Source organism: Sorex fumeus, unplaced genomic scaffold (genome assembly GCF_029834395.1).
Source record: "Sorex fumeus unplaced genomic scaffold, SorFum_2.1 ptg000098l, whole genome shotgun sequence".
In the NCBI taxonomy this organism is placed as follows: domain Eukaryota; kingdom Metazoa; phylum Chordata; class Mammalia; order Eulipotyphla; family Soricidae; genus Sorex; species Sorex fumeus.
Genome location: NW_026606155.1, coordinates 36,772,651 through 36,788,972, shown reverse-complemented (window position 1 = coordinate 36,788,972; position 16,322 = coordinate 36,772,651).

Sequence of the window (16,322 nt, the reverse complement as noted above, 5' to 3'; positions counted from 1 at the left end):
AATTCAAAAGTGAGAAAATTCATTGTTTCCCAAAGTAGTACCTCTGTGTTCTGACATTTCTTAACAAATATCTTCCAGCTTTTACAAAATGTATTTCTTGGTGGGGAGGGTTGATGCCAGAAATTGACTGGGGTTGGCTAGTGCAAGGCAAACACAACCCCTATACTATCTCTCCAGACTCTAGAGCTTCCTCCCCATTTTCACTCTCTATCTTATTCCTGGTTTCAAATCTTTGAAATACATACAATAAATCTAAAGAAACTTAGAACACACGCACACACACACACACACACACACACACACACACACACACACACACACAAATCAGAAACAGAACCGAAAAACAACACATTGATTAAGGGAGTTTCTGGACCACAAATTTCAATGGGAGTACTTGGAGGCTTCCCCACATCAAAAAATAGCCTTTGGAAAGGAGTAAGTCATAATAATTAACTCAATTCTGAGAAAACCTACCAGGAGATAACTTGTTAATTCTTCTGCTCAGACAGCAGGCCCCCAAACAGGTTGTTACCTGTGCTTCTAACCTAACTTGCTAGTTACACTGGAGACTGCCACAATCCCATTCTCAGGTCTATGTTGAATTGATAGAGTAGCTCAAGAAATTCAGGAAACTTTCTTCTCTCACCAGTCACGGCTTCAACACAAAGAATTGTAAGAACGAATAAGAAAGAAAAGATACATAGGGCAAGAGATGGGAGAGTCACTTCCTTTTTCTCTGATGTACATTACTCTTCCCGTCTCCTCGTGTTCACTGATCTGAAAGTTCTCCAGATCCTTTTCACTTGTGTTTGTCCTTTCTTTCTTTCTTTCTTTCTTTCTTTCTTTCTTTCTTTCTTTCTTTCTTTCTTTCTTTCTTTCTTTCCTCCTTCCTTCCTTCCTTCCTTCCTCTTTCTTTCTTTCTTTCTTTCTTTCATTTTTTAGGTATGGTTGTATTAGTCACTGGCCACTGGCAACTGATTAAAATTTCAGCACTTCTCCCCAACTAGAGACTGGTCCCTTTGCAAATTGTTTTGTCTTAAGTTCTTTCCCACTATTTGCATAACAAGAGATAATTCTAGTCACTAGGAAATTACAAGCATTTGGGGAGTTGGGAGTCAAAGATTGTATACAAAGACCAACATACGTAAGAAACATTTTAGTCATCTGAATGGCCATATATGTATTTAGAAGAGATATTATCACAATATTTAATATTACAAAATTTCTCTTCAAGTATTTCTCTTAAAGCACATTCTCTAGGCTAAATCACTATTCTGTAGTATGATTTAACCTGAATAGACCAATACCGTATCTTATAACTTTTTCCCTGGATACCACATTAGTGGGGCTAGAGCGATAGCACAGCGGTAGGGCGTTTGCCTTGCACACAACCAACATGGCCGACCCAAGTTCAATTCCTCCACCCCTCTCGGAGAGCCCGGCAAGGTACCGAGAGTATCTCGCCCGCACGGCAGAGCCTGGCAAGCTCCCCGTGATGTATTTGATATGCCAAACACAGTAACAACAAGTCTCAAAATGGAGACGTTACTGGGCCCGCTGGAGCAAATCGATGATCAACGGGAGGGCCTTTTACTTTTACTTTACTTTTACCACATTAGTATCTTTGGTGGTCCATTTCTAACTTTTTCTTATATGAAGCTGCAAAATTATACTAAACCATGGATGGAATATTGGTTTTTGGATCTAAGTATTGAGCCTTCACATTTATCTTTGTCAGATATATCATGCTTTATTTGCTTTCGCCCTTCTTGCTGGGACCACTCTCCACATGTCCGGACGGGCCTCATGCATGAAAGAACTGGCAGAAGAACCCAGGCATGCGAGTCTCGGGGCTGAGGTCTCCAAGCCTACTCATATTGGGACTGGGCCTTCTCCACCCAGACCCCCACCCCATCTACCAGTAGGTAGGCATCACACCCACCAGCTGCCGCCAGCACCAGGTTGGTCCCATCAACAGCCAAGATGCAGAGACTATAAAACTCAGCTCCAGGAAGCGCGTGGCCGCAAATGCAGCTGCACGACATCTTTTTCTTTCCTTTGGAGAACCTGGCAGGCTACCAAAAGTATTCTTCCCGCATGGCAAAGTTTGGCAAACTTTCCGTGTCATACTCAATATGCCAAATACCAGTAACAATAATGGGTCTCATTCTCCTAATCCTGAAAGAGCATTGAAATGGCTCTTTTAAAATCTCAGGGCTAGGAAGAAGGAGACATTACTGGTGCCTGCTCGAGGAAATCGACGAACAATAGGATGATCATGATCGTGATCGCCCTTCTTCTATCACTCAGTACACTTATTAACCCTCTATGAGTCAGTATCCAATGCAGGAGACAGAAGCTTCTCTAGATATTTCATCAGTATAAAATTTACCACATATAACTAGAAGCTTGAGAAAAATCACTGGAGGGACTGAGGGAATGGTTTCTAAGCTGAGTAGTCAAAAGTATCCTCCTAACATAGCACAACTGACTCAACAAGTTGCAACGTCTAAATTCATGAGTTCAAAACAGGGTTTCTGCTGTAACTTAGGAATGAAGATACTACTCCTAACATCTAGAAATTTGCAAAAGATATAGAAGAACTGTGCTAGCAATAATCATCATCATCATCATCATTATCATCTTCATCATCATCATCATCATCATCATCGTCATCATCTCTGCAGTCTCACTTGGCATAGAAACATGGAATTTGCCTTACTTATTTTCCAAATACCACAGATAGCCTATAATCAATCAATAGGATGCATGTTGCACCCGACATCTTAATTACAGTTGATATTTTCTTCATTTGTTCTGGGTATCCATAATCTTCAAGTAGAAGGGAAGTTAATAAAGTTTCAGAAGCTTAATCTAATTGTTGCATGCATATTACAATTCCCAAAAGAATGCAATCTACAAAATTACCCAGGTGAATAAGCATATAGTGTGTGATGTGTGTGTGATGTGTGTGTGTTAGAGAGAAAGTGACAGAGACAGAGAGACAGAGACAGGGAGAAAGACAGACAGAGACAGAGAGAGAGAGAGAGAGAGAGAGAGAGAGAGAAACAGAAAGAGAAACAGAGAGAGAAATAGAGAGAGAGAGTTGCAAAACCCTAGGACTCTTTTTAGTCACATTCCATTCTATGTTTGGTTCCAAGGAAACATCATTAATTTAAAACCCTATGTTAATTGAATTATTTGGAATTATATCACATAACTGTCCAGTTGCTTAAGCTAGTCTATGCTTGAGCATGGTCAATTTTAAGTCCCACCTAATTGTTTGAATTGTAGGGTCTAACCATATTTGGTCAGAGAAAGAAGTAAGTGGTTCAAGAGCTCCAATCCTGTGAGCGTAACATTATAATAGAGATCTTTATATTGAGATGAATTTAAACACCTTTTACACTGCACTCACTTTTATTTCTGTCTATCTACTAAAGTTTATCATCAAAGTCAGTATATCCTCTGCTATTTTCTGTGAGCTCCTTGGGTAGTTCTCATTGCCCTGCACTGCTGCTATATTTGGCTTGCTTGTCTTATCCCTTGAGTCTAAAGATCCTGATGCTTGGTCATAATAGTAAGCCTATTGTCCAAAGCAGGATCAAGGACATGGTGATTGCCGAGGGCACATAGACAGAACAAAGGAGAACACAGCTAGTGTCTGCTGCTTGCAAAAGGAAGGTTTTTCTGTAGGATAGGTGACTGGCCTGAGGAAGCAGAATTTTCCACTTAAAATCAAGTCTCCTGCTGATTCCTAGGAAACCGACTCAGTGACTGGCATCTAGCCACACTTTGTAATCCTCTGGAAATTACATTTTGACAACACAATCCCCCCTAGTGACAGGCAATTAAGTAACACATGACTAACTGAATATACAATATATAGGTATTTTGAGTTTTAAAAATGGCTAGGAGCACATTCAATTTGAAAATATATTGATGTTCGTGATACATTTGTACTAATTCATAAATGCATCAGTTGTATCTGTCTAGTTCTATTCATGAATTAGGAACCTGAGTAGTGGTATTGGAGTATAGGATTTGGGCTCTGTCATTCTATTAATATGAGCAGGGCATATATATGTGTGTACGTAAATGTACATACGCATATATACAAATGAGTATGTGTATATATGTGTATGTGTATGTATATATAATAGGAGGTAATGGTCTTTATTTTGAAGTCAGTAACAAACTTATACACCTAGAATCTAACACAAATGTATCACAAACATCAATGTATTTTCAAATTTAATGTACCACTCTATTTGGAGAAACTTTGGATTTCTTTAATATAATGTGAAATAACAGCAAAAATGTATCTGTCTTTTTAAAATTTGTATAACCAGAATATTTTATGGTCCAAATAATACCTGTTTCTTCTACCTACTTCCAAAACAGTGTATATTAAGTGTCACTTTTATGAGATTTTACTCTTTTAAAAAAGAATTCTGTTCCTTCCTAAAAATTTTTTTAAATTAAATCACTGTTAGATACACACTTTCAAGGTTGTTCACGATCGGGTTTGAGGTTTTATTCTTTAAGTATTTTAGAAAATTGAAGTTGGCATATTCATCTTATAAATGACCTTCATCCTCTCTTGAACGATACTTGCTTTTCAAACTGTTTTGAGAAAGTAGCTGAAAGAGGTGTGAGCTTTGTAAAGGATTTTTATAGACATGCTTGAGTACCTTATTATTCTAATAATAGCTATATATTTTTCTCATTGGGTTATTTGATATAACCTAAAAAAAGATTAGTCTTTAGGTTTTCCCTTTGTCTTTCTATGAACTGTCTTTCAGTCTCTGTGGATTTTGTGAATTTTGCCTCCGTGGATTCACCAGACTTGACCGCAATAGAAGCATCTCATTTAGATTCTTTGTTCTCTGATTCAGTGGTTTGTTGTTAATGGCTCTCTCAATATACATGTTCAGTTACAGTGCATTTCATACATTTAGAACTATATGGAGTTCTATAATAATCAATTTTTGAATCCTCTCTTCATTAATAAATATGAGTTCCAAGAGTGAAATTACATCCAAATGTATTTTTTAAAGTTTGATTTCTATTATACAGTACCAATTGACATAAGAATACCAAATGTGAACAAGAAAAAGTGTTAATCTTTTGGAATGCAATTGGGTTTTATGGACATTGAATGTTGATTAAATTAAAAAAAAAAGTACAAAGGAAAATACAACACATTTTTTATTTCAATAATTTACAATGACTTATGTTCTTTTGATATAAATATGAAATCTTGTTGCATGGGGATATAAATAAATAAATATGACAAATCACACTTATTTGATGAGAATATTATGATAGTGATCGAGTATATCAACATATAAAATAAGAATACCTAACATAGTTGTTGATTTTAACAACAAATCTTTTATTGAGTTTCTGTTATGTACTAAGCACCAAAGTACTCTCTATATATACATCTATATGTGTATATATAAAATATATTTATATATATATTATACTTAATCGTCACTATAGCTTTATGTACTCATTTGTTTCATGGTCAATAAACCCAGTGGAGGCACTATTATTGAGGTCAAATCTGAGCACCAATTTTTTTAGCATTATTTTACTTGCTATTTATCATGAAGTGAGATCACAGCAATGACTTTCTGACACAGAGCTTAGCTGGAATTAGAACCATACTTGGTATAATTTGTTTCAGTGATCCAGACAAAGAAGGAGGATAGATTACAATAGGACCTATGAGCTAATTATTTAGTGGCAATCTGTGATTTCCAAACCACAAAAGAGGGCAGAGGAAATTCTAATAAAAATATGTTTCAGCATGGTCTTATGGTATAAACATTTGCAAGGCTTTTAATATTTTTTTCAGCCTCAGTTCCATGGAGTAATCAAAAACTATGTGGCACATGTTGAACAAAGAAAATATACTCCCAACAAAGCAAAGAGGCTGATTTGCTCACCATACAAATCCTAGAAACATGTACTCACTTACCAAGCAGAGCACAACTCCATGTGTCTCCAGTTGGAAGGCATTCTGAGTGTGTATGCAACCACATTTACACATGAGGTTAGTTTCACTGTCAGTGCAGTATCAAAATTGCCAGACAATATGCAAATTATAGCCTTCTGTCAAAGAATGCATTGTTTAACTTTTTGTTGGAGTCACTGGATGTGAACAAAAACTAAACTCCCAGTAGATCTTTTACATTTCAAAGGTATTTTTTTGACAACAATCCAAAGGCCATAGCCCAGGGATTGTGAAGGTGTTTTATTTCTTTCCAAATCTCCAGTGGCCACCCACCTTTTCTGACATTCCATTCCTTCCAACAGCTTGGAGTTGTGTGGGAGCCAATATAGTCCATTCTTTCCTGACATCCATCAAAATGTACCTTTGCTTCACAAACTAAGTAAAAACATATTCACAAACGAGTCATTAGGTTGACAATTTGTTAGGCAAAAATGCAGTTCCTGAGAAAAAGGCAACACCAAATCCTTTTCTCAGAAGAATGCTACAACAAAAAATTCTGAGCAAATCCAGTACTAGGTAGGAGTCATAAAAAAGAGTCTTTTCATCCCTTTTCTTTTGTCTCCATCATGTTTTTGCATTGCTGATTTCCTGCCCTTTTTGTTTTTTGTTTGTTTGTTTGTTTTTGTTTTGGGACCACACACACTGGTGTTCCAGGGCTACTAACCAGCTTTGTGCTACAAAATCTTCCCAGTGGTGGTGGTGGGGCCCATGTGGTATTGGGAATAAAACCTGGGCCTCCCATGTGCAAAACATGCCCACTAGCCCAGTCCACTGAGCTGTTTCTCTGGCCCTGTTATGCCTCTTTCTTCTTATCTTTTATGTATAGTTATTGGTGTTTGTTTTATGAAATTATAGAGATCCAGATTTAAAAAACAAACTTAGAGCAAATGGTTTTCCTTTGACTCCCTACCCAAATGACACATTAACTGTCCCTTTTGTCATTCCTGGAAGATGGTAGTGATGCCAGTGGCCAAATCCTCCAGGAGAGGGGGAAACTTGCATGTATAGTTTCTAATTTGAATAACTGTTTCAGGGTCATCTTTAACTCAGTCAAATTTCCTTACCCTTGGGCTGGGAAGATAAATATTCCAAAAAGCTGAAGCACAGGCTTGCATGCATGGAGCCCCTGGGATCTATCCCAAAGACTATGTGGTCTTCTAGGTACTTTTTAGCACTGTTTAGCACTGTCCTCCCGTTGTTCATCAATTTGCTGGAGCGGGCCCAGTAACATCTCCATTGTGAGACTTGTTGTTACTGTGTTTGGTTTATCGAATACCTCACAAGTAGCTTGCCATGCTTTGCCGTGCAGGCAAGATACTCTCTGTAGAGGGGCAGAGGACTAGAACTCGGGTTGGTGGAGTGCAAGGCAAACTCCCCACCCATTAGGCCATAGGTACTATTAAGAACAATTCCTGGCCACTAAGTTGGGAGTAGCCCCCGGAGCACCACCAAAAAGAGATACCAGACCAAAAAACTTGACTTTGTTTGCCCTTTTAAATCTCTTTAATGTATTTGTGCTGATTTCAAGCCACTTCCCTGGAGCTATTTACACTTAACACACAATAGCTGATCCCATAAACATTTAAAACCAGCTCTAGTTACTCTCTCTCTCTCTCTCTCTCTCTCTCTCTCTCTCTCTCTCTCTCTCTCTCTCTTTCTCTCTGTCTCTCTCACTCTCACTCTATCTGCATCTACTCACTTGACCCCCCACATTTACCCCACATTTTATTTGCCCTGGGCTCTCATGTAATATATATCCTATGGTTTGTGCTCCAATTTGTGCAGAGTGTTCCACTCCCTTTCTGGATAACCAAATCACTGCTTAGATCTCTATCCCCATACTTTTCTCCTGTAGGAACACTCTATCTTTTATCAGATGAGCTTTGCATTTCATTAACCATCCCAGATTCTAGTTCCTCTTCTTATTATACCTGATGAGTTACTTTGTGGCTCTTGTGAAATGAATGAATCTCTTTCATTCTACTGCTTTTGTGCATTGCGCTAGGCTGCCTGGTTTAATTTTAGTTTTTATTTTGAATCTTGAAGCAATAGTTCAACTGGTTCATATATAAATATGTGTGTGTGTGTGTGGTTGTGTGTTTTGTTTGTTTATTTTGGGTCACAGCCAGTGTTGTTTAGGGCTTACTCCTGGCTCTGAGCTCACTGGACCATATGGGGTGCATTGGATTGAACCTGGGAACAAGACAAGCACCCTACCCACAGTATTATCTCTCCAACCTCAGGCATCTTATATCTTTGTACAAAACCTTTTTAATCTTTAAAATTCTTAAAAACAGAGTCAATTATAGAATCGAGTAGAAAGTTTTGATTGAAGGGTTTGGCGTGGAGTTCAACAGATTTATGGTGGTTCTCTGACTTTGCCCTAGTATGTGCACAAGAAAATAATTTAGCCTCCCAAAACTTTTGTTTTCTAATCTGTAAAATGGAAGTACTATTAATTCCTCTCCTTGAAGTGGTTATGTGAATCAAATGAGATAAAGTGCCTGGTACAGTATATGGCCTATAATAAGGACACATAAGATATTACCTGTTATTGGTATTTTAATACCATTAAAGGCAATTTCAATGCAGTTTTTCTAACAGCCATCAGTGATTGCTCTGATGAGGGGAAAGGCAAAGTGTGCTGGAGTTTCAGCAATGTTGGAGAATAATTTGCATCTGAGAGCAGCAGATGATGACCCAACATTATTATTTGCTATGCAAGTTACCTGAGCAAAACACTTAACTCCTTAGCACTTCAGTGGGCTCATTTGTACAAATGGGAAAGGCAATAGTACTGACTCTATAGGTGGTTCTGAAGACTTCATGAGCTAATAAATGTAGACCAGCACCTGACATATTATAAATGTTCAATAAATGTTCATTATTGCTTCTGTGAATGTTTGAATGTGGTCACATGTCAAAATTCTTACTTGCATTTTCTGGTCAAGCCACTTTTGGGGTATTGAGTTTTAAACCAAACTGCATCTTCAAGTTCTCCGTCATTTGGGACAGAATCAGTTGAGATAACTTTTAATTTCACTATCTTTGTCTCTCTCTTTTAAATTTCTCAGTCCTGTACACACATTCTAGATTCATCATCTACAGTAATAATTGTCACCTTAGATGTTTAGAAAATCAAATAGAATCCTTGTGCTCCTTTATCTCATTGAACTTCTTTTTGGTCTCATGAAATCCTCTTACCTCATTCTCTGATCTCTGTTTTCATTAGCAATTTCTTGTGGCTTCCTTTATCCTTACCACTTACCAGATTGTAATAACAATTTTTATGTTCCCTCAATACAGTCTCTTCATAATCCTTCTATTCTTCATATCTCCAGCTCATGAAACTTTAACTATTTATTCTTTTGGCTGCCATTTATTATGCACTTGCCTGTATACCAATTTTCAGATAGAATGGTGAACAGAATCAGCACAGTTCTCACGCTTAGGGAGCTGATGTTTTTATAAGGGTATATGGACAATGCATGGGTCAAGAAAGGTTATGAGAGCATGTGCAGGTGAGGCCTCTGTGCATCTCAGGTTTCCAGTTTCAGTGAGTTTTCAGCAATGCTCAGCTATCTAATTTGTCTTCGGTCAGCACTTTCTCCTGTTTCTTTGGAAGTGGTCTTAAGCCACTCATACACCTTATCTTACAGAAAATCTCCCTTCACAGCTCCCTAATAAATGCAGGTGATCAATCCAAGACTGCATCAATTTCACAGCTCCTCCCCATCTAAAGGAAACTTTCTATGTGCCCCTAGTTCCTCTCTCCTTGTCTTCACTCAGGGATCATGAAATTCCCCTTTTCTACTTAGCTACTTGATTTTGTTTACTCTGGTTACAGGATCTTTATCATTTTCTTTTCATTTATTTATTTATTTATCTATTGATTTAGTTTTGATTCAGAGTCACACCCAGAGATGCTCGGGGGTCACTTCTGGCTCTATAGTTCGGAGTCACATACTCTTAGCAGGCTCGGGGGACCATCTGAAATGCTGAGGGCTGAATTCTTATCAATTGTATACAAGGCAAGCACATTTCCTATTGTTCTATCACTCCAGCTCCTGTATCATTTCCTTTTATGTCCATTACCTTCAATCCATCTCCAATAGTTTCTTTTTTGCCAGTCTAGAAGTAGATTTAATTGCTCATGCAGTTATGCCTCTGGAGGCAACAAGATAGTTCAGGCATCTGATTTGTATGCAACTGACCTTAGATCAATCTCCAGCACTGCATTTAATACCTGAGCACCACTCGGAATGATGTAGTTAACAAAACCAGGAGTTTTGTTCACCACTGAGCACCTTGAGCACCACTGAGTGTGAATCAATGCTGAAGTCCCCTCCATTTTAAAAAAAAAGTATGCCTTTTTATTTATAGGGCTTATGCCACATGGCACATGGCATCTTCTACCTTCATCTAATTTAGTTCTCACAACCCCAAAAGGTCATTATTTTTATCTCTATTTAGCAGAATTTGAGGCACAGATTATGTACTTTTCCCAAGGTTTTATGGTTTTTTTTTTGCCATACTTGGTAGTACTCAAAGGCTACTTGGCTGATTTTTAAATTAAAGTCAGTTTAGCACTAAAGCTTGTGTTCATAATCTCTGTTTACTAAAGATAAAAAGCAACAAAACCTTTTCCACCATCCTGCTAGTTGCTTACTGTTCTCTTGTCTATTTCATATATATATATGCTTCCTTTTAAAATAAGGGTTTTTCATAATATGAGACTAATATGAGGTTTTTCATAATATGAGACCCAAGGACAGTAGAGACAAGCACTAGGAATATTGCTTTATAGTTCGAAGCCTGCCTCATGAAATGGGGGAGAAAGTAGCTGGAATAGAGAAAGGATCATTAAGTCAATGATGGTGGGAGGAATCAGGGTGGGAGATGTGTACTGAAAGTAGATAAAGGACCAAACGTGATAGCCTCTCAGTATCTGTATTGCCAATCATAATAATGCCCCAAAGTAGAGAGGCAGTATGGGGGCAACTGTCTGCCATAGAGGCAGGGGGAGAGTTGGGATGGGGGAAATACTGTGGACATTGGTGGAGGAATCTTCTACCACCAATGTCCACAGTGCATTGGTTGAGGGATGGGTGTTTGATCATTGTATGACTGAAATTCAAACTTGAAAGCTTTGTAACTGTATCTCATGGGATTCAACAAAATGTTTTTTAAATAAGGACTTTTTTTCACTAAATTCTTGATGTTTAGGTCACTATTGACCTCTCAATTCCTTACACAATAAGTGGACAATTGGAGTCTCTGTCATACTTGTACAATTCATGAAACCCATGTTTTCAACATAAGGCTTTGATTCATCCACTTGAAATTCTTGCCTCATTTGGCTTACCATAATTTTTCTCTCTACTGGTTTTCTTTTATCTCTCATGTCTCCTTTGTATTCTTTAGGTCACTTTATCTTATCCCCCTGTTTTAGCAGTCTTAGTATTCTTTAATCAAAACACCCACTTAAGAGAGTACTATAGATGTCTTTGTCAACCTCCAAGTGTGCTTTTTTGATGCAGTATTAAAATGGAGACCAGATGGGGGCAGATTGAAGAATTGAACAAAGTTGAGAAACAGAAAGAGCAAAGATGAGGATGAACAACTCCCAACAAATATGGCTATCAAGAAGCTAAAGGATGTGGTAGATGGAGATGGTAAAATAATCAAGGAACTTTCTTTGTAATATTGGAAGAAACATGAGAATGTTTACTTAGGATTCCACACACTAGCATAAAAGGCTCTGTTGGTGGGATAAAACTGAAAATGCAAAAATGAAAAGAGAATGAATATAGAAATAGACTTGAGAGTCGAGGATTGGTTGTGGGAAGAAGGAAGAGATATGCTGCAGAGGCAGATACCTTTTTGAGGATGAAGGACATTCTAGCTGTGAGAAGGACATACTGGTTGAGTAGGGTATGTTGTTGAAGATGTCTTTGGAAAAGGCAATCTTAAGTCTTAAGGCAAGAACTGCATTGGGGGGAAAAATCAGATTATGAACCAACTGTAGGTGCTTGGTGTATAAGAGAATAAAGAGCCTCATTTGAAAGAACTATGTGAAATAGGTATCTTTGGGGAGAGCCAGCGTTCAATTCAAGAAAAGAATTAAATCAGGTATTTTTTTAAAGCTAAAGTGGAGGAAAGCTAAAGAGGAGATGGAGATGGTAGGAAGTAAGGGGAATCTGACTGATGAGAATAGATATGAGAGTCATAATTGGATTTATTCTGGCAGTCTTCTGTTTAAAGATGGATATTGAACCCAAAGGATGAGTATTTATGTGCTTAAGATAGCTTCAAAATTGTCTTAGAAACAAAGTAAGGGAAGGAATAGTATCTAATGATTCCAAACCTTTTTGCATTTTGACTATAGAACTCAGTGTTCCAGTGCAGGCAGGGAGGGAGGAAAGGAAGCCGGGGACCAAAAATGACATCTGAATGATGATGGTGATGACAGAGATACAGTAACTTTGTGCCAAATGCATAAACGTTAACGTTATTATAACTATGTTACCACAGGTGCATTTTTTAAGTAATAATTTTTACAAAAATGGAGAAATGGTCTTCGAGATTTCAAAATAGAAAGCTTGGGGTCTCTTGAGGCCAACTAGTCTGGATGTCTTAGAGTATTAGCTTGATCTCTGATGCCATGGCCATGGATAACCTCCTTCAATAAAGAGGAGTATTTGAGATCAGGACTCAGCTCTCCTCACCTTGATACCCCAGCATCTAGAACGTTCCCAGTGGTAAGTATTCTAGAGTAATGCTAGAACATTTGAGTATTCACTAGAACATTTAACTATTAGCTAGAATATTAGAACATTCAGTTATAATGCTAGAACATTTGGGTAAATGCTACAACATGTAGCATTTGAGTAATGCTAGAACAGGGATTCAGGCTCCAGCATGCTAAAGTCAAAGCTATGACTTATGATTTTCCCCCTTTCAATCCTGCTTCAGGGGTATGCAACCATGAAGCCAAAAGGTCTTTCCTCTTAGACTATGTGTGAACATCACAAAACATTGATAAAATCTGACAATTTTTCAGGGAGTTTGATCAACATAAACATTCAAATCAGATATTTTAGGTCAAATTACATGGATTCAAGGTAATTACTTGAAATCTAGTTCATCCCATGTTGCCTAAGGCATATGGTTTCCCTTGAAAATGTGAAAAAAACCCACAAACCTTTAGTATGAATGTTACACTACAAGATCTGTGACAATGCGCTTGATTAACAGCTGCTACCAATTAGACAGATATCTGTGAGAAAGATAAATTGGAGAGCCAACCCATGCTTCTAAGACATGCTTAGCAATTTAAGGCCATGAGAGCAGATGGGCAGAGTCTAAAAATATGTTTGTGAGGTTTTATTTAGGAGAAAAAAGAATGCTGCCTTGCTGCCGATTGCTAGTCCTGTGTCATTGCTCATAATACAAATAAAAGCCTTTCATGAATATATTCAACTCTTCATACAGCTGTCAAAAGTAAACCTTTAAAAAATAACATTTTCGCATTAATTTAAACTCTGGGCATGCCCTGCTCTAATGAAACATAAATGTACTGAGATGATAAAAGCTGAGATGATAAAACCTCCAAATCAATGATTATGTGCATTACCAAAAAAGATACACATATACAAAAGATTTATGTCAGCTGGGCTAACTTCCTTCAATTGTGAGTTCTTTTCAAGTATATAACTTGATTTATAAAACTTTTAGAGGACATAGTATGACATGAAAATAATACACATATATAATATTGTAGTGAGATCCAGATTGTTTTGTGTTCCTCACAAGTGAAATTTCTTGAATTTATTTATAGTTACTTCCTTATCTCCTATAAGATACAAAATACTTATTAAGATCCTCCAATTTTTAGGTTGATAACTCTTAGAGGTATGTCCTTTTACTGTAATGTCTGATATTTTAAAATGGCATTCAACCCTGGTATATTTTTGCTTGGAATATAAATTCATATAGTTTCTATGGAAAATAATATAGAGATTCCTTTGAAAAATAAGAACACCAGATGACACAGAGTTGCCACTGTTAAACTAGTGCAGATAGTAATCAAAAGCTATGTTCATTTAGGTTTCTGATGTGAAAATTAGGACCCAGATACTATGGGAAGTGTCTCATGAGGAGTGTCTAAGGTATTGACAAAGAAGATAGTCACATTAGTTTCCCATCTCAGAAAGGGAGGAATGATCCTAAAATTCCAGAGAACAGTATTTTAAAAACTCTTCTGAGTTGTATAATTGTGTTGATGTTTCATTTCTAATATTGAACAATATTCTCTCTTCCTCAAGGATAATAATTATATGACCCTTTGTACAGAAGGATAAGGCGACATAAGATTTTACATAAATATTATTCTTTCTTACACTGAGACTGCTTCAATATTATCCAATGTTCTCATTCCCTGGCTAACATTTCCATTTTTAAATCTACCTTTAAAAAGTTGCTGAATCTGATTTACTTTAAGTCCACAATATACCCTTGTATGTAGCTGAATTGCCCACTGTGAGATGGAAGACCAGTAGCTTAACCACAGTTTCTTTTAATACTTCCTTTAACAAGGTTTAGTAGGCCAAAATCCTCATTTCACTTTTAAGGGCTTAGAAAACTTCAGAAAATATAGGAAATAAAACTCATCATCCAATAGTAACAAATCATCATGCTATTCTGAGACCACCTTCTCACAAGATGCTCTTGGATTGTTGCTTATGGCCTTTCGTAGTTATTTCTGGACTTTCCTGGAGGATAGTCCACCTCTCAGCAGCAAAAGTGTGGATTCGAGGTAATGGTCTAAGAGAGACACTATGTTTCCTGTCTCAGTAAGAGGACCAAAAGAACATCTCCCTGGTGAGCCAGTGACTGATTCAATCTGACTTAGTTCCTCTTTCTTTCCTAGCATGAGAATCCAGGCATTTGGCTGCGGAGGCATGAAGGTCTTGCTGCATGGGAGTAAATGCTCATGCTGGCCCTCAGAGAATGTTCTATCAGTTCTACCCTTCCAGCATCCTCTCTCACCCTATCCACCTCCTCCCCCCCCCCCCCCCCCCCGCCCCCAACACACACAAGTTCTAACAGTTTTCTAAAAGTTTTTTTTCTGATCTGTGAGAAAGTCCTTCTTTTTGTGAGAAAGATCTGGGGGGGGGGGGGGGGGGGGGGAGGATGAGAGCCTCTCCTCTGACCCTTAGAGAAAGTCCCCTCCTCTGACTTGTGAGGAAGAGAGCCCATCCTTTGACCATAGAGGCAGAAGGTTTCTCCTCTGACCTGTGAAGGAGACAGTCTCTTTTGACTTGTGTCAGAGAGTCCCTCCTGTGGGAGGTGGGAGAGAGAGAGAGAGAGAGAGAGAGAGAGAGAGAGAGAGAGAGAGAGAGAGAGAGAGAGAGAGAGAGAGAGAGAGAAGAGTCCCTTTTCTATAAGCTTCTCTGTGCCTCTGTGCCTGTTGCTCACAGGATTGGGACGCTCACCCACTCACTTTTGGATGTTTCTAGGGACTGCCCTGACAGCAGCAGACAGCCTCTGCCTTTGACCTTTTCCCTCATTTCTTTTCTGTTCCTCAGCTTGTTAATTATTCTCTGCTGTGAGACTGAGCAGGACCAAAAGGAAGTCCAGGCACTAAAAGTGCCTGAAAGGGCAGATCCTCTCAAGGAAAATCAGATCTTGTCCATACAAATTCTTTTATTGCTTTTATTCTGTTGATTATTAAGCCCCAAGCGTGCTGGCTTCTGCTCAGATAGAATTTTGAGCTCCAACAAAATTTTCCAACCAACTTTTAATTGTGCTTCTGGAAAAGAAGGAAAGAAAGAGAAAATTTATATCAATCCAGAAATGAAAGTACATTAGTGTTTCACTTTAGAGATGACCAAGTTCCTCCCTAAATGACCATAGATAGCTACTAAGGATTGTTGAACAAGTTAAAACTTATTCTATCTATTTTCTATATATTTCATCTCCTATTGCTATCTTCAACACATATGAAATAGACTGGACTTCATGTGAAGATTCTCTTTATAAATCTAGTCTGATTTGCCCCAGATGACATCGTGGCAAAGCTGGAAACTTGAACATTTTCTCTCTTGCTCAGTGTTCATTCCAATTATTGTAAGAAATATTATACCCAGATATTTATTAAAGAAGAGTTTTCCCTTGGACTGGAAAACTAATGTGGAAGTTTAAGTGTCAGAAATCAGACCATCAGACCAATATTTTTCTGCTTCATCTCTCACTGCTTCCTCAGGTTTTTTTTCTCTAGAGTATAAGTGTGTGT